This window comes from Trichechus manatus, unplaced genomic scaffold (assembly GCF_000243295.1).
Source record: "Trichechus manatus latirostris isolate Lorelei unplaced genomic scaffold, TriManLat1.0 scaffold00083, whole genome shotgun sequence".
Taxonomy (NCBI): domain Eukaryota; kingdom Metazoa; phylum Chordata; class Mammalia; order Sirenia; family Trichechidae; genus Trichechus; species Trichechus manatus.
This window is the reverse complement of record NW_004444019.1, coordinates 9,110,817-9,130,885: the sequence shown is the minus strand read 5'-3', so window position 1 is coordinate 9,130,885 and position 20,069 is coordinate 9,110,817. Positions and strand designations below refer to the sequence as shown.

The following is a 20,069-nucleotide window of genomic DNA, read 5'->3' as shown; positions in this document are numbered from 1 at the left end:
CACAGACACCCACCCACACACACCCACCCACACACACACACACACACGTACCCAGCTACAATTAAAGAAAGAAATTTTTAAGTTGGAAACAAAAAAGACTATATTTATCTACCTTGGTTTCATCAAGGACCAAGAAAAATAAGAAATATTGGAAAAGGAGTTTGCAGGGAGGGAAGCATTAACAAAATAGCCTATGTTAGTTATTGTTTTATAAAATTTGCTGTGAAATCACTGTGATAATTCACATAAATTTTCCATTCCCCATGAACACTAAAATAGATATGTAAGATAAACTTACTGAAATTCATATTATTTTCTAAAATCTCCAACTAATTGCTTAATCTTTTAAGAGGACAGACACAGGAAAAATGAGTATCAATCTCCAAAGATACTACCCTAGTACAGTTTGTTTTAATAAACAGTTCTAGTTCTATTTGAATTAGGTACATCCAGAAACTAATTCACCAAAAATCTGATTTGAAAATGTGTTAGATTAATATGTCTTTAACTTTAGGTTTCAAACATCTATTTCAAGTTTTTTTTTTTTTTAATGCCAAAATAGTTAATTTTTAAAAACTAAGTATTTTGTTTTGTTTTGGCCAAAGCAGTAATAGTAAGAGGCAAATAAGATCATACTTTCAGTGGCTTTTAGAATTGACTTTCAACACAATTCCACCTTCTTACTCCTTTTAACTTAAAAACAAATTGTCAAACGAGGATAATATTTTTATTTAGCATTGTTAATTTAAGTTCAACATCCTTTGTTATCAAAATAATAAATCACATGCTTTTTTTATAGGCAATTCATAAAATTCTAGATAGTGGCTAGAAGTAGATACAATCAGAGATGAAACGAATTTCATTCATCTTAAGTTAAAACTGTTTACCTTAATTTTATTCACTTTAAGCTTATGTTGAAATCAAGCTCAAATGTTACATTGTTTATGTGATAAAAAATATGACAAAGCACCATAAATCCAAATCCAGTACAACATAATTAGAACAGTTACTTAAAGTTACCTGATAATATCAGAACTAACCTATAAGACACAAAAGTAACAAAAGAAACCGATATGTCAAAAGTAGTTTAGAAACAAAAACCACTATTTGTAAGATCATAGGAAAATCGCAAACAACAAGGAAAGACAAACATATCTGGCAATATAGAAAACAGCTATATTCCTATATTAAATTTTATGCTGGTATTATTGATGATTAAATTCCAGAAACTATATTTTCTACTGGTTTACTTACTATACCCTGGGCCTATACATTAGCAACTAAATCATGCCACTTTTTCTTTATTCCTGAATTCTAGATCCCACTATTATTTGATTATACATTCATGCCAAAATTCTGACATTACTTGTAACATAAAGTAATTTAGAAAATGGTGTAGGCATCTTAATTTGGATTAATACTGAGCGCCACCTACTGGTAAAATAAGTTGTTGTTGTTTTTGTCCCCATTTGTTTAAGGACATTTATTAAATACAAATGTTGTTAGTTGTCATCGAGTGGATTCCGACTCATGGTGACCCCACGTGTGTCAGAGCAGAATTGTGCTCCATAGGGTTTTCAAGGTTGTGACCTTACAGAAGCAGACCACCAGGCCTGTCTTCTGAGCTTCTTCTGGGTTAGGTGTGCACCACCAACCTTTCAACTACTAGTGGAAGGCTTACCTGTTTGTGCCACCCAGAGACACTTACTAAATATAATTAGATATGGCTATATAGTTTTTTTAATTTTGAAATTATTTCAAGTGTACAGAAAAGCAAAGAGAGTAACAGCCATTACAATTTGACCAATAATATGAAACTACTTCAACTCTTTAACCAGTATTTTAAGCTACTCATAGTGATTTACCAGATCATCTACTGAGCTGTCAGATAAAAATATCTCTAAGCAACAGATTAACACACTATCTCTAATCCACATGAAACTATGAGAAAAATAAAGCTCAAAAAATGCAATGTTAATAAATAAGATCTTCATTAAAAAGAAGGAATTAGTTTACTGGTTTTAAAATAAAATGGAAATCTACTTTGGGGAAAAAGAACTACTACTTTTTTTTTTTTTACTATAAAACTAATTTTTTTTTTTTTTTTTTTTGCTGCCAGAATACAAATTGGTAGTTAGATTTTAAAAAGCAGGCACAAGAATAAGAGATATGAAATAAAGAAAGCCAAAATTGAGTTAGTGTTGTATGAAGTCAGAGTTAAGAGAATTTTTCAAACTGCGGATAATGACCGATTATAGGTTATACAATCTAATCTGGGGCAAAGAGAACAGAACAGTGTGCAACACTGCAGTAAGAGTAATGCCCAAGAAACATTTCTTTCAGTCATATGTATGTATGCGCATACGTACATATGTATGTATTGAGTCACCATGTAAACTTTTTTTCCTCCATATGGCTCAGAGACAAAAATGTTTCAGGCCACTGCTCAAAAAGCATGGGCCCTGCAGTCAGACAATTTCAAGTTCATATGTTAACTCTACCACTTCCCTGTTGTGTGACTTTGGACACCCTCCCTAAGCTTTAGTTTTCTTATCTGTAAAATGGTGCTAAAAATAGAAACTAGATGGTAATGGTTGTAGGAAACATTAAATGAGATAATGTACACAGAATACAATGTCTGACACTAAGCTCTTGGTAGCTATCATCCTCTGAAAACTGGCCTAACAGTTAAGACTTTTTATTTCAAAATGTAAGTAAGAAGACTTAGATTATATAAAAAGTAAAACCAAAACAATAAACCCCAGCAATAAATGTTTCTTAAGCAAATCAAATTAAGAGCCACCAACTTTGTTGTCAAAATCTTGACCTACCACCAGGCCAAGAATGATAAAGTTCGAAAGTTCGGTACCTCTCTCTCCCTTTCAGTGTTTCTAACTGTCCCATTATCCAAAACTTTCCTCCCTTCCTAACCATGTGCTGTCACTCTGCCCCATTCAGGTCTTCATTCCTTGGTAGAAATGCCAAACTGCCATACTACACAGGACTGCAATGGATCTTAAGTTCACAAAGTAGTCGTCCACTGAATGCAGAACAGCTCTTCTACAAAGAAAAACAAATCAGACACTTATGACTATGGAACTGTAGGCGAATTATCTGATCTCTCTAAACCTAAGTTTCCACAATTACAAAATACAGAGAATTCATCTACACCCTGTACCAAAAAAACAAACCAAACTCATTAAGGTCGAATCTATTCCAGTTCATAGTGAACCTATCTATGGGACAGAGCAGAACCACCCCATAGGGTTTCCAAGGAGCAGCTGGTGGATTTGAACTGCCAACCTTTTGGTTAGCAGCCAAGCTCTTAACCACTGTACCACCAGGGCTCCCTACACCTTGCAGGATCCTTTAAAATTAAAGTATATGAAATATATAAGCATCTAGGCACATAGTAAGAGTGCTGTATATATATATATCAACTCCCCTCCCCTTTACTGACAAGGCCATTCTATGACTCCCTAAATATTTCAGGTAATAAGATGTTCCACCCCAATCCTGTGCAATTACGTTTTATAGAAAATTATTTCTTATACTGATATGAAAATGTCAAGAGATCAAAGGCAGAAAAGATCATGATGAGCTGAAGTAACTGGAGACTGCTTCATTCAAAGGCAGCTTCATGAATGCAGCATAACGTTGAACTGGGCCTGAAAGATGGACACAATTCAGAGGAGCAGAAAAGACTCAGATGTTAATTGTTTATTCATTCATTCATTGACTCAGTCATCAAAAATGTGCTAAATACATACTATGTGCCAAGAATATTCTAGGTGCTGGGATCCAGGCAGGGAAATAAACATTAAAATCACTGCCCACATTTACTATACATCCGAGCAGAGCAAGATAGACATACAAGCAAGTTATAAAATATATAAGATACCAGATGGCGATAAATGCTATGGAGAAAAAAAAATTTAAGGGGATAAGGAGAATAGAAGTGTGTGTGGGGGGAATGAAATGCTGTTTTAAATACAGTGATCAGGGAACACCACACTGATAAAGTGGCATCTGAGCAGAGCACTAAAGCAGGGAGGAGTCAGCTATGCAGAAATCTGCGGAAAGAGGATTCTAGACAGAGGAACGAGCAAGTACACAGACACAGAGGCTATTCCAGTACGTTAACTCATGCACACACGTAGAGGCAGAAACACAGTATGTTTGGTGAACAGCAAGATGTATCTAATTCTAATATAAAGCAAAGGAGAGTACCAACAGTGAAAATATAGGCTGAAGACAGCAGAGAGCCTTGACTCCCAAATTTGTTTTAATACCATTATGCTCTTTTAAGAACTGTCTATATGGGATCAACGTGACAACAGCAACTCAAAAGCTTAGATAGGAACCTTAGGGGGCGGTGACTTTATGTTAATGGTGGAGGTACAACTCAGTAAAGGAGAGTGAGAATGGGTGCACAATTCAAAAAATGTAATCAATGTCACTGAAGTATAAAAGCGGAAACAGCTGAACTGGTGTATGTTTTTGCTGTATATATTCTCAAAAATGAAAAAATTTAAAAAATCAGTCTTAATATTATTAAACCACAACCCAAACCCATTGCCATCGAGTCAATTCTGACTCATATTGACCCTACAGGACAGAGTAGACCGGCCCCATAGGGTTTCAAAGGAGCATCTGGTGGATTTGAACTGCCGACCTTTCGGTTAGCAGCCTTAGCTCTTAACCGCTATGCCACCAGGGTTTCCCTTAATTCTATTAGCAATAAGAAGTCACTGAAGAGTTTTGAACACACCAGTGAAATGAATAAAATCAAAGTTTAAGAAAAAATATATAATCAATAAACAGTCAACTTATTCAGAGTTCAGGCCTAAGTTTACTAACTGCACATTAACAAAAAGTAACTTGCTATTTTCTTAGATGCCTGCTCAATTAATTCCAACTTTTAAAAAAAAAAATCTAAATAATTAATGCCTCTATATGTTAGAACTGCTGCCTTCAAAAAAAAAAAACCTTGATATAAGGAAAAGGAAAAATTGCTGGCTAAAGTAAGATTCTGAATTAGCTGTAGACTTCAACTACTTTCTTGTCTTTCAAGTTCACAAATAATGGAGATAGCTGACCAACTTCATTTCATGCTTTTGATATCAGTAATAAGCCAATGTAACACTGATATATCAATTTAAACAAATATCCCTTTGGAATATATTAGCCCTGTTTACATTTTTAGTATGAAAAATAAATACAAAGACTAAGCTAAATTCTGTACCAGCTTGCAAGTAGTAAGAGATAATTATGTAAACAGATGTTTTCAACAGTATAAAACAGAATGAGATTATCTTTGAAACATGGACAGTTTTAATAATATGCTGGAGAGTATAATCAAATGCTTTCACTGAACTTGAAAAAATCTGTGATATCAGCAGTCAATGAAGTAACATCAAATTTATATATAAAAGACACATCATATGCAATGTCCTCTATAAATTTAGTCTTCAGAGAATGGGGAGGATTTATTTGGCAGATTAACCTGTTTTACATAATTTAGTCTGCAGTGTCAGGCTTTCATCGGAACAGCAACGTTAATAATTCTGTCATTCTCTCCTATGTTGTGTTAGTAACTATAAAAGCCAGTATTACATGAAGATAGATGTTCTAAATAAACTTAAATATAACTATTCTCTTCAAAGAGCCTAGGAAAAGTTTAAATTTCAGGGGGAAAAAAAAAAAAGACAAGGCTTGAAAGAAGAGTAATTTCATTTTCATACTTCTTTTTCTATTAAAATATTATACAGGTAGTCCCCGACTTACAATGGGGTTCTGCTCCTACAAATTCGTCGTAAGTTGGTTCTGACATAAGTCAAATACTTAGGTTTTTTTTTTCATTATTATTGCCTTTTATTATCAGTATCTTTATAAATCCAATCTTCGAACATCTGCAAGTGAACATCTGAAAATGATATCAGCAAATTATGTAGTGTAACACTGTATATAGTATTAGTACTAACGATAGATGTACCCCGCCCCCCAAAAAAGGACAGTTGTTAAGTGTAGTTCGTCGTAACTCGAATATGTCGTTAAGTCAGGGACTACGTGTACTGAGAAGTGACATTACTTAAAATTGTGGCATAGGTAGCTCCAAGGACCCATCCCTCCAAGGAAACATAGAAAAAAAATCAAGCAAAAACTGTCAGAATCAGCTTTATCAGAACTCTGGAAAACAGTCAAAGGTTCACAGCAACCAAGTGAACACAAAATCAAGAAAAAGGCAACTTAAAAATGGTAGGAAAGCTTTGTGGCATTTCTTACTTGCGCTGGTCCTACCTTGCACCCCAGCTCAGGGGCATTCTTGAAAACAGCAGCCATGTTCTTGGTGTGAGATGCTGGTCCCTGATTCCAGAGGGAACAGTAGACCTTATCCTCAAGAAGTGTTTGTTGGTTCTAACCTGTATGGGGGATACCCAAAGAACTGAGACAAAGCACTTGTCATTGTTTTGCCTAATTCATTTGGTGGAATAGCAGAGGGCGTTTCCTGAAAACACTCTAAGGCAAATACACAGCCGCCTGGGGTAAAAGATTAAAACCGAGGCAAACGGTAGGAGCACCAAAAGCCTGGCAGGAAAATCTACAAAGAGCTTCTTTGGGAAATTAGCACTCAAAAAAAACTATGTACACTGAGGAATTTCATGAGCCACAAGCATGCCTAGGGTGGGATACACATTTAAAAAATGGTCCTAAGCTTTCACCTCTCGCTGATCTCTAGACTCAGTGAAGGCTAAAGCAATGTTGTAAACGATCTGGCTGAGCACTGAAGGACTACCTCAGGACACAGACAATCTGCAAAGACTGGGACAGGGGCTGGGTTTTGTTCCTCTGCTTTGTTTTTTCTGTCTTTTCCTTCCTTTTTTCTTTCTATCTATCTTTTTCTTTTTGGTTCTTGGCGTTCAAGGAAATCTCTGTAAAACACTAGCTGAACTCAAACGGAAAGAACGCAGACTTCAGAGACCACACATGACAGAGAATACAAACTTCAAAAACAGTTTAGAAAAATCACTAAAAAAAACCAATGCTTTCATAAACACTGGACATTTGAGCCTATAATTTATCTTTATGTTTTTTACATAGCCTTGGTTAATGAATATGAAGGTCAGTTTTGTTAAAGTTGCTTAAAATTCTGTAACATTCCATATTCGTTTAAAATAAAAGTTTAGGTATGTTTAGACCCTGAAGTCCTTGGGAGGCACAAACAGTTAAGCACCTGACTACTAGATGAAAGGTTTGAACCCACCTACAGATGCCTTGGGGGACAGGCCTGATGGTTTGCTTCCAAAAGTTCAAAGCCTTTAAAACCCTATGGAGCAGTTCTACTCTGCACACATGGGGCTGCCATGAGTTGGAATCGACTTGACAGCAACTAATGACAACAAGGCACATTAAGAAACTGCAGAACTACCTTCAAAATTAAGACACCCTCATTTGATTGGTGAAGTTATGTTCCCCCTTTGCTATCACACTGTGTCACCCTCTGATGGTCTCTCCACTGTTTCCCCATCCTTCCAGCCCCAACTTGTGCTTCTCCTTTGTTGTGAAGTAACAAACTGAAAAAGCAAGCTTGTTAAAATTATGTTTCAAATAAATAATTTCTGGGTACATTTCAGAGTTTTAGGCCTAATAAATTAGAAAACTGTCCTCAATTCTATAAAGGCTTAGTGGGTGATACAAATGTTTCTGAGAGCAGCAGGCAACGACTGTGCAGCATGGATGTGAAGACTACAACAACAGAAGGGAATTTCAGAGATGTTATCTGTGAAGTTTTATAGTTCACAAAGCATCTTCCTTTATACATTTCATTTGTGTCAAACCAAGAAGCAGGAAGGCAGGTATACTCATTTCTAAGAGGGGCAAATTATCTTGCTAAAGTCACATAGGTCACAAATGGGTGGGCCAAAATTCAGGAATTAGACCATCTTAGTACAGAGTTGCACTCTATTAGAATATACAGTCTGCTCCTTGAGACTTCTTTCAGCTTTAGAAGGAAGGAATCAGGTGCAGAATCAGAGCCTCAGTCAGGTTCCTCACTCACGGAAGTAGACCCCACCTATACTTACACATTACATTTAAAAGAGTGCCTCAAACACTTGGGATTAGAAAGTTATTATCTCAAAAGTAGTAACTAGACAAATAATAGGAAATCACACTCAGCAAAGAGAATATATTCCTTTTAAATGATTACAGTACTTTTTCCAATTTTGATTTTATGACCACTCTTGAAATTACAGATTATTTCATTCAAAGAAATTACTGAAGTTACTGAGTTTCTAACAGCAATAATGCATGTTCACCAGCAGAGGGCAGATATATGTTATAAATACCACTTACACCATATTCAAATGGTTAAGTCCAATTGTACTAAAAAAACACTAGTATATTCATTTACACGAAAGAAACTGTACTTCTTGAAGGTAAGGGAGAAAATGTGCTAGAATGAAATGCATATTTTTTCCAAATAAACTGATAGATTCCCCCAGGAACCAGCTTTTCTTAATCTTCTCAATTTATTCAAAAGGTAACTATAAACTCTCAAATAAAAATAACTCTGACAAAATGTCAGTCAAGCCTTACTTCCAGGTCTATTTACATATATATTAACAACATTACTTGGGCTGCAAATTAAATTTCAAAATTCCAAACAATTTTTCCTTATACAGTATGATAATTGTCAAATTGGAAAGTGGGAAAATAAGCATTTGTTTCAAAGTAAACTAAACAGAACACAGAACAAGCAATGAAATTCAGCAAAGATGCTAAAAAAAACTGCAAAGGATTGCCTAAGAAAACTTGAGAAATGGTGACAACCTACTGTAGATTCACTTTCTTGAATCTCATTACTCTCAGCAGGTTAAAAAAAGATCCTTCACCAACAGCATAGAAAAAAAAGTTCCAGTGTCTACCAAAAAATACAAAATCAAATGGTTTTTTCTAAGTCCCTATTATCTATCTCCCTGGAGCCTTGGTGGTGCAGTGTTTAAGAGCCTGGCTGCTAACCAAAAGGTCGGCAGTTCAAATCCACCAGCCGCACCTTGGAAACCCTATGGGGTGGTTCTACTCTGTCCTATTGGGTCACTAGAAGCTGGAATCAACTCAGCGGCAACAGGTTCGGTTTGGTTTTCTTTTTTTTTAATTATTATCTCCCTATTGCGTTCGATTTTCCTGATTATACCCCCTTTTTCTCAAAACTCTCTTCTGAGGCTTCTCTATTCTGGTTTTCCTTGCAGTTTCCCATACATCTATTTAATCTTGGTCATCTGCTCTCTTAATCTGCAAGTGTCTAATCCACACATAAGGCTAGAGCAAACCCTTCTATACAGATGACTCCCAAATCAACAATCACCCTCTTATCTATCCTCTATCTATCCTCTGTCCAAAATTTCTGCCTAGTACTACACGTGCCTCCAAGAATATGCAAAGAATGTGTACTAAGTATTTGCACAAATCTGCTTACCAAGTTCTACCTATCTGGAATACCGTTGCCACTCTTCTCTAAATTTAGTTCTCCTCTTCCTCAATAACTATCTCTTTTACTAAGCTTCCTCAACCCCAAGCTCTTGATGATTTTTACTTTCTCTGAACTTCTTTAATACTTACTGCTTGCACTACGCTTTCTACACAGGTGCCCAGAATATACTCTTTGTGCTTACAGACTGCTTGTCTCCTTAAAGAAAAGCTCCTAAGGGGCGGGGCAGGGCAGGGCTTCTGTTGTATACCTTTTATATCACTAATGCCTGCTCTAGTGAACCAGCAGATAAAAGAGTTGAAATAAATTAAATATAATGTTTCTTTTCCTGAGTTTTCCATAAAGTACTCTTCTGCTGGTCTAGTCTGAAGAATCTACTAATACTATTTACCAAACAAAATGTAATTCACAAATGCTTCCTGCAAAGAAATGACTGAGTGCTCAAAAAACTAAGACCTGACATAATTATCAAACCCTTACCTGTGCCAGACATTATGCTAAGGACTTCACAAGCTCAATTAATCTTCACAACACTGTGATACAGGTATCACCATTTTACTTGTAAGGACACTGAGGCACAGAAAGTTTAAATGCTTTCTAAGTTTAAATACCACACCCCACCAAAATGAAGGAAAGCAGAAAGAGAAGGAAGAAGGAGATGAAAAAGAAAAAAAATCACAGAGCCAGAGGTTTTATTATTATTAGGTGCCGTCGAGTTGGTCCAACTCACAGCAACCATATGTACAACAGAACAAAACACTGCCCGGTCCTGTGCCATCCTCACAATCATTGCTATGCTTGAGCCCACTGTTGCAGCCACTGTGTCAATCCAGCTCACTGAGGGTCTTCCTCTCTTTTGCTGACCCTCTACTTTACCGAGTATGATGTCCTTCTCGAGGGACTGATTCCTTCTGATAACATGTCCAAAGAACATGAGACAAGACTTGCCATCCTCGCTTCTAAGGAGCATTCTGGCTGTACTTCTTCCAAAACAGTGGAAGAGCTGAAATTCTAACCCAGAGTAGTCAGACTGTAAAGGCCATGTTTTTAGCTATAGAACAATTTTGTCTCTCAAGGATAACAGAGGAATTCAGACCAATGAAATCTACCAACCTACAGTCAATTGGGGGAAGAATACCACAGAAGAAAAATGATCATATATTATATAACCTTTTTTTTTTAACTATATGTCCCCTTACACTTGGGAAGAAGGAAGAAACATGCAAGTAAATTGGAAATATCATAAGAACACTGAAAAATTTAGAGGACTCTTTTTTGTTGTTCGTTGTCCTCAGTGGATTTTAGGACACTAATAAAATCTACAAATAATACTGCATTCCTCTGCTGTTTTTCAAATGTTAGTTTACTTTTGCAAAGAAATTAAACTCTGGCAATCATTTAAGGATTCACTGATCATCAGGTTGGTACAACATAAAAGGAAAAAATGAAATGAGGTTTAATTTTAAGAATCAATAGTCCTCACTTCATTCGAATGTCCTAAACACTTATCCAGGTGATTTAGCATCATTTGAAAATTCAACTTAAAAAGTTCCAAAGTGTAAACCAGCACATTTAGAGCCTTCCTTTTTTAAAAAAAAAAAAAAAACACCTTCACAAATGTTCTAGTGGTTTCCGTCTGCAAAGTTATTCTCTCAAGCACAAAGATATCCAATATTATAAATACCTCTCTCTTTAAACTATTCTCCACACTATTTACAGATTTCATAAAATAATATTTGCTCTTAGATTAACACTGCAGACACCAAACAGCATTCCAAATTTTGGAAGATGTTTACATTATTGCCAAATCTGTGTTTGAATAAACATAATAAAATATTTAGTATGTAATCACTGCTCGCTCTGATTACTAATTTTTTCTTAATATGCTGCCATTATACAGATATGGTTTGGTTAAGCATAAAAACCCAGAATTTACCTCCCTTCTCACTATGTACAATGGCTAAATTTGAAGATATTAAAAAGGTGAGTGTAACCCTTTGCAAAGGTCAAGGATAACACGCTCTTTGTGGGCTGACAGAGCAATACACAGATAGGTTTCCAGAAGACTTGGGTCCAATCCCACGTTCTATCACAGTTATATGTTTTAAGCAAGTCATTTAACCTCTCTTGGCCTGTTTCCTCTTTCTAATATGAGATTAGACCAGATACCAGAAGGTTCCTTCTATCTCTAAATTTTCTGTAATTCTATAGTTATTAAAAATATCTGGCAATCTTTCCAAAAAGCTCAACCATCACTTATTGACAGCCTTATGGAATCTAAGGGTGAATAGTGGTAACCTACCACCATACCCAGAGGGATAAATGTTGCCTGGAATTTTGTACTCTCATGGTCCAAAGGTAGCAATGACTGGTCAACAGGAAAATGTGGAAAGGAAAGCCAAGCCCTTTCCTCAAAACACAAAGAAGCAAATCATAAAATATAAATGACCAGTAAGCATATTAAAATGTTCAACCTTAAGAGTATTAAGAAAATATCCATCCACCTATGAACAGATGATTTTCGACAAAGGGCCAAAGTCCATTAAATGGGGGAAGAGACAGTCTCTTTAACAAATGATGCTGGCAAAACTGGATATCTGCAGAAAAATGAAACAGGACCCATACCTTACATCATACAGAAAAAACTAACTCAGAATGGATCAAAGACCTTAATGTAAAACCTAAAACCATAAAGACAATGGAAGAAAAAATAGGGACAGCCCTAGGGGCCCTAATATATGGCATAAATAGTATAACAACCATAATTAAAAATGCACAAACAGCAGAAGATAAACCAGATGAATGGGACCTCCTAAAAATTAAACACTTAGGCTCATCAAAAGACTTCTCCAAGAGAGTAAAAAGAGAACCTACAGACTGGGAAAATTTTTTCTGCTACAACATATCCGACAAGGACTTAATCTCCAAAATAAATAGAAAATTTCAATATCTAAGCAACAAAAGACACACAATTCAATTGAAAAGTGGGCAAAGGACATGAACAGACACTTCTCCAAAGCAGACATTCAGCCAGCTAACAAACATATGAAGAAATGTTTGCGGACGTTAATCAATAGAGAAACACAAATTAAAACTACAGTAAGATACTATCTCACCCCAACATCAACAGCACTAATCAAAAAAAAGAAACAACAAATGCTGGTGAGGTTGTGGGGAGACTGGAACTCTTATACATTGCTGGTGGTACAACCACCATGGAAAGCGATATGGTGCTACTTTAAAAAGCTAGAAACAGAAATACCATATGATCCAGCAATCCCATTCCTAGGTATATACCCTAGAGAAATAAGAGCTGTGAAATGAATAGATACATGCACTACCATGTTCACCGCAACATTATTTACAACAGCAAACAGATGGAAAACAACCTAAGTGTCCATCAACAGATGAATGGATAAACAAACTGTGGTACATACACACAATGGAATACTACGCAATGATAAAGAATAACAATGAATCTGCAAAACATGGATAAATCTGGAGGACTTTTTATGCTGAGTGAAATAAGCCAATCCACAAAGGGACAAATATTGTACAAGACCAGTATTATTTTAAACAAACAAGGTTTACACGCAGAAAAAAATATTCTTTGATGGTTAGCAGGGACAGGAGTGGAAGGGAGGGTAAATTACTAGATAGATGACAAATGGTAATACTGGTGAAGGGAAAAGTAATAAACAATATGTGGGAAATCAACATGACAAAGGCAAAGGAAGATGCTGAAAAGAACATAAGAACAAAGATCAACTATAGCACAGACAATCCTCCAACAACAGTATTAAACAATAATTTATGAAGGGATACATAAGTAGATAAGTATGTTAAAGAGGTGTGGGAGGGTTTAGGGGACTGCATTCACCTGCAGCTATAGATAGGTTGTGGGTATCTCTACGTACGTATTTGCAGATGTTGCACATATACTAATATAGACAACAGAACACACAAGGGGTACAGTCATGGACATGTCTTATGCACAACCAAACACCTCCCGGGATGAAGATACTAGACTTGAAAGCTAAGGACCACAGACTCAGGGGACATCTATGCCATTTCACGTAACAGTCCATAAAAACAATATTCTGTATCTTTGGTGAGTAGCGTCTGGCGTCTTAAAAGCTAGCAAGCAGCCATCTAAGATACTAGTTGTCTCTTCCCATCCAGAGTAAAAAAGAGTGAAGAAAACCAAAGACTAAAGGGACTGTCTCAGTCATCTAGTAATGCTCTAAAAGAAATGCCACAAGTGGATGGCTTTAACAAAGAGAAGTTTATTTCCTCACAGTAAAGTAGGCTGAAAGTCCAAATTCAGGGTGTCAGCTCCAGGGGAAGGCTCTCTCTGTCAGCCTTCTCATCCATGTTCCCCCGGACTAGGAGCTTCTCCACGCAGAGACCCCAGGTCCAAAAGACGCACTCTGCTCCCGGCACTGCTTTCATGGTGGTATGAGGTCCCCCATTCACTGCTTGCTTCCCTTTCCTTTTATCTCTTGTAAGATAAAAGGTGGTGCAGGCCACACCCCAGGGAAACTCCCTTTACACTGGATCAGGGATGTGACCTTAGTAAGGATGTTATATAATCCCATCCTAATCCTCTTTAACATAAAATTACGATCACAAAATGGAGGACAACCACACAATTCTGGGAATCATGGCCCAGCCAAATTGATACACACATTTTTGGGGGGGACATAATTCAAACCATGACAGGGACAATTAGTCCAAAAGACTAACGGACCACATGTGCCACAGCCTACATGACCTTGAGACCAGAAGAACTAGATGGTGCCCAGCTACCACTACTGACTGCTGTGACCAGAATCACAATAGAGGGTCCCAGACAGAGCAGGAGAAAAATGTAGAACAAAAAAAAATTCATAAAAAAAAGAGACTAGACTTACAGGGCTGATAGCGACTGGAGGAATCCCCAAGACTATGGCCCTAAGACACCCCTCTGACTTGGAACTGCAGCCATTCCAGAAAATCACCTTCCAACCAAGCAATAGACAGACTTATAAACAGTAACAACCAAAACAAATGTGCACTGTAGAGCAAACAATTTTATGAGATCAGAAGGGCAATATTTGCCCAAAAGTAAAGATCAGAAGGCAGGAAGGGGTAAGAAAACCAGAAAAAAGGAAACAGGGAATCCAGGGCGGAAATGAGGAGATTGCTAACACTGTGTGGGGACTGCAACAAATGTCATGGAATACTTCGTGTACTATTTGTTGAATGAGAAAGTTATTTGCTCTGTAAACTTTCACCTAAAACACAATATTTTTAATAAAAGAAAATAAAACAGCATGATACCATTTTCACCAATTATTAGGAAGGTTTAAAAATATATATATTAGTGTCCAGTGACAGCTTGGATGCAGAGGGTCAGGCAGTCTTTCTACACCAGTGGTAGGAAGGTACACTACTAGGCCCAACAACCTTGGCAATACAAATCAAACAGGCTTTAATCTGGCATACTCTTTAACGCAGACCTTTCACATGTGAGATTTTATCCTGAGGAAACAAGTATGCACACAAAGATTTAGCTCTAAGAGCTCTGACTGCAGGGGAGTTTGTACTCACAAAAGTTAGAAAACAAAAATACCCTTCAGTAAGGGGATAGATTATTTTAAAATACTTTTAAATTATTTTAAAATTAAAATTTTAATTATTTATAAGTTAGTAAGTATACTATGCAGGGAATAATCTTAAATATGCTATCATGTCCCACTATCCTTTATTTTTAGCAACTAACTTCATCACCTAATGGTTCCCTCACACTTCAGGCCCCTCGCACTCTCCTTCCTCACAAACTGATCCATGTTCTTCCTTATCTTTTTCTACTGTCCAAAGCTAACCCTTTTATTGTGTTTTGAATCAAATCCTCCCCTAAACCCTGTATATTAACTAGATATGCCACACTTCCTTCTTAGAGAACCTGCCTGCCCTCTACCCTGGAAAAGGAATCTCTACCTGCTGTTCTGGCAGCCCTCCTGCCTCCAAGACAAAATTACCAGAGGTGGGCATATGACCCAGGCTAGGCCAGGTCATTTCACTGAGGAATACGAAATATGATCTAGAGAAAGAGACAACTACTTACAGGAAGCCAAATAGTGGATCACATAGATTTAGGCACTAGTGAGCTATGGGCAAGCAAAGGAATAAATAAGGAAAGTAGTCAGTGAAGAATAAAGCAGGCAACAAAAGATAGAAAGAAGAGAGTCATGCTGAAGAGAACCAGAGATACAGAGGGAGCCAAAGACAGAGACAGAAAAAAATGGCTACCTGAGGACTTCCAGTTCTTGCCAGGTCAATCTGTGGATGGTTCTACTCATTCTGATACAACTGGCTAATGCAGAAGCCATGGCAGATACTGTTGATTTGCTCACTTAACCTCTATTCCATCCTATTTCTCATGTGCCTTCTTGTATTCGGGAGAAGAGAAAGCTGAAAACTCTATTTGTCAGATTCCTTTGTAGCTAGAAGCCTGAATAAAAAATAGTTTCTACCAATTAGTTGCACTTGTTTCAATATTTGGAAACAAAAGTGAGGCAGAGACCACCTTCCTGTCCTTTTTGGCTATTTTCTGCAGAAAGACAAGACGACGAAATGCCTACTCTCCAACTTCCTGGGTGTTGGGAAGTGGTTGTAAAAGAGATGACAGATAGACCCCATATTCCAGTATCCAGTCACCAGCTTATAGATGTTGAGAGAAAGCTGTAGCGTTCTGATCATGGATCACAGCTAACTTGGTGTTTAACTCAACAGTTTCAGTGACGGCCTCAGGGGTAGTGGCTCCGTAGCAGGTCAGTTCTATGGTGATCTAGGAGTCATTCCTGGAGATTCAGAATGGAGCCTACTCTTCTAGCCCTTACAGGGACTTTATAAGCACCTAATTTTCTGTATTGAAGCATTTTTGCTTAATATACCTAGAGTCTTCTGTTTTCTGTGCTGAACCCCTACTAGAACAACTTCAACCTAAACACACAAAAGGAACAGATGATTATACTATCCAAAGTTGGAGAAGCCCTGGTGGCACAGTGGTTAAGCATTAGGCTGCTAACTGAAAGGTTGGCAATTCAAACTCACCAGCTGCTCTGCAGGAGAAAGACGTGGCAATCTTCCTATGAAGATTACAGCCTTGGAAACCTTAAAGGGCAGTTCTATTCTGTCCTAATGGTTCACTATGAGTCAGAATTGATTCAATGGCAACAAGCAAAGGCATTCAAAACCAGCAGCCTTTATAAATCTGGCATTAAAGCTTTGAATAAGCTGAAAAAGTTAAAAATGGAGAACTGAGCTAGGTATTATTTTCCATAAAAAGAATCACCAAAGTCATTGTTACCCTCATCAAACACTACATGAAATATTTCTAAGGCCACTGAGATAATTCAACTTTTCATACACAGATTGTACTGTGATTACTTATCTCTTGTAGATGGGCTCAACATGCTCCTTCCCACCCTCATTTATTCAGCAAATATTTACCTAATACCTATGTGCCAAGGAGTATCTTAGCCACTGAACAAAAAAGACAAAAATCCCTGACTGCTTGCATTCCAGAAAGGGAGACAGATATTTAACAAAATAAAGTATATAGTATATTTAGATGGTTAGAAATAGTATGAAGAAAACAAAGCAAGATCTGAAGATAGAGTGGCAGCTGGATGGGGGCAGTTTTAAATAGTTAGTTGGGTAAAGACTCACTGAGAAAGTCACATCTGAGTAAGACTAAAGGATGTGAGGAACCCAGCCATACCTATGTCTGGAATAAGAACATTCCAAGCATAGGGAACAACAGTGTGAAGGCCCTGAGGCAGAAGCATGATTGGTATGTTCAAGAGCAAGCAGGGCAGTGTGGGCCACTGTAAGGGCTTTGGCTTTTACTCTGAGAGAAAAAAAAATACTGGAGAGTTTCAGGCATAGCAATGACATGATCTGACGACTTATATTTTTCACAATCACTTTGACTACTGTATTAGAACAGGCAAGAATAAAAGCTGGGAGATCAATTGGGAGACAACTGGAGTTAACATGGGGCAATACCAAAGTTTTTGGCCTGAGCAAACGGGCAGAGTAAGATAGGAAAGACTGCTGGAGGAACAGGTTTATAAAACAAAGATCAAGAATGTAGTTAAGACATGTTAATTTGAGGTGCTGAATGGACACCATGCGCAACTGGATATACCAGTATGTAGTTCAAGGAAGAAGTCTTCTGGCCTAGAAATATACATCTGGAGTCATCAACTTACAGACGTTGGTCAAAAACAACAGACTGTATGAGACTGGCAAGGGAGTGAATACAGACAAAAGAGAGAAGAGGTTCAAGGACTAGGCCATGAGGGACAAGCCTTTTCTGATATAAAAAAAAAACCCAATGGCTCCTACTTTGCTTAAGTTAATTCTAGTTCTGTTTCTATCCTCTGCAATGGCAAGTCCTGGATAACACAGAGCCTTGAGGACAGGATTCATAGGTCTTATACAACTGAAGAGGTGCTGGCAGTGCAGTGGTTAAAGTACTTGGCTGCTAACCAAAAGGTCAATGGTTCCAACCCACCAGCTGCTACAGGGGAGAAAGATGCGGCAGTTCGCTTCCATAAAGATTTACAGCCTTGGAAACCCTATAGGGCAGTTCTACTCTGTCCTACAGGGTCTCTATGAGTTGGAATCGACTCAATAGCAGTGGGTTTAGTTTCTGGCTTTTTATACAACTTAAATTTGTGGCAATTAGCAACTATGCCTTATACATAACAGGTGCTCAAAAAAAATCTATGAAATGAATACTTCTGTAACCCCCAGACAAAATCCAAGATGCCCCATTTCATACTGAATTGTACTTTATATGATTAGTATTAGAGGTTCTGGTTTATTTCCATGGTTTGCTACAGTTATTTTTCAACGTCTTCTTGAAAAACAGTTAGAGAAGTAAAATTTGAAGAACATCAGTTACTACATTTTCAAATGCTTTTTTTTTTTTCACTTTTTTTTAATTGCACTTCAGATGAAGGTTTACAGAACAAACTAGTTTCTCATTAAACAGTTAGTACACATATTGTTTTATGACATTGGTTAACAACCCCACGACATGTCAACACTCTCCCTTCTCAATGTTGGGTTCACTATTATCAGCTTTCCTGTCCCCTCCTACCTTCTAGTCCTTGCCCCTGGGCTGTTATGCCCCTTTAGTCTCGTTTTGTTTTATGGACCTGTATGATCTTTGGCTGAAGGGTGAACCTCAGGGTAAACTTCATTACTGAATTAAAAGGGTGTCCAGGGGACATATTCTCGGAGTTTCTCCAGTTTCTGTCAGGCTAGTAAGTCTGTTCTTTTTCTCTGAGTTTGAATTTTGTTCTACCTTTTTCTCCAGCTCTGTCCAGGACCCTCTACTGTGATCCCTGTCAGAGCAGTCACTGGTGGTAGCCGGGCACCATCTAGTTGTACTGGACTCAGTATGGTAGAGGCTGTGATAGACGTGGCCCATTAGTCCTTGGGACTAATCTTTCCCTTGTATCTTTAGTTTTCTTCATTCTTCCTTGCTCCCGAAGGGGTGAGACCAGTGGAGTATCTTAGATGGCCGCTCACAGGCTTTTACGACCCCAGATGCTACTCACCAACGTAGAATGTAGAACATTTTCTTTATAAACTATGTTATGTCAACTGAGGTAGATGTTCCCCGAGATCCAATGCTTTCTTAACAATAGCTAGATAGCATTAAAACACTGCGTTGATAATCGTCCTTTCTCTGATCCCACCCATTGCTATCGAGTGGATTCTCAAAGTGACCCTACAGGACAGAGCAGAACTGCCCCACAGGTTTTTCAAGGCTGTAAATCTTTATTTAAGGAAGTAGACTGCCACATCTTTCTCCCGTGGGAGTGCCTAGTGGGGTTCGAACTGCTGACCCTTTGATTAGCAGCCAAGAGCTTAACCACTGTGCAACCAGGGCCCCTGGTTTTCTGATCCAGCATCCTAAAATGATTAGCATCTACCAAAAGAGCCAAAAACTAATTTACTCTTTTACCACACTGTGCATATCACACTGTGCAATAATAGTTTAGCAATTTTTAAAACTTTCAGTTCTCTTGGTACGATTACACAGACTTCCAGTATGTCGAGAATATTTGATATTTGTTGAAAAATAAAGTCATTCGGTACAAGATTACATAAATGTCCAGATATATACTGTCAGTCAAGCCTAGTTAATTAATATGATTCCTCTAGCTGGAAAAAAGAGAATATGGAGACCAAGGCAAACTGAACTTTTTTAAAGTCTGAAAGTATCCCCCTTATTTGTTAGTAGCTTGTTTTGAGTTTGTCCCTTAGGCATAAAATTTGAATCTTTTTTCTTAAATTTTCATTATCACTATTTTTTACATATAAAAGGAAAAACAGAAAACAGCACAGCAAATACCCACAAATCCACTGCCTACATTCAACGATTGTTATTTTTTTTTAATATTTTCTTCATTTTTTATATTGAAGCATTGTAAAGCAATTTCAGACATCAAGAAATTATCACCCCTAATGAAGAGAACAGGATACAAGGAAAAGATTAGTCCAAAGGACTAAT

General features: G+C 37.4%; 1 protein-coding gene across 4 annotated transcripts in view; it reads right to left on the bottom strand.

Annotated features, from left to right (window-relative positions):
- Window positions 1-20,069, bottom strand: part of SMAP1 (small ArfGAP 1) — a 192,708-nt gene that overhangs the window by 147,468 nt on the left and 25,171 nt on the right. The window lies entirely within an intron of this gene.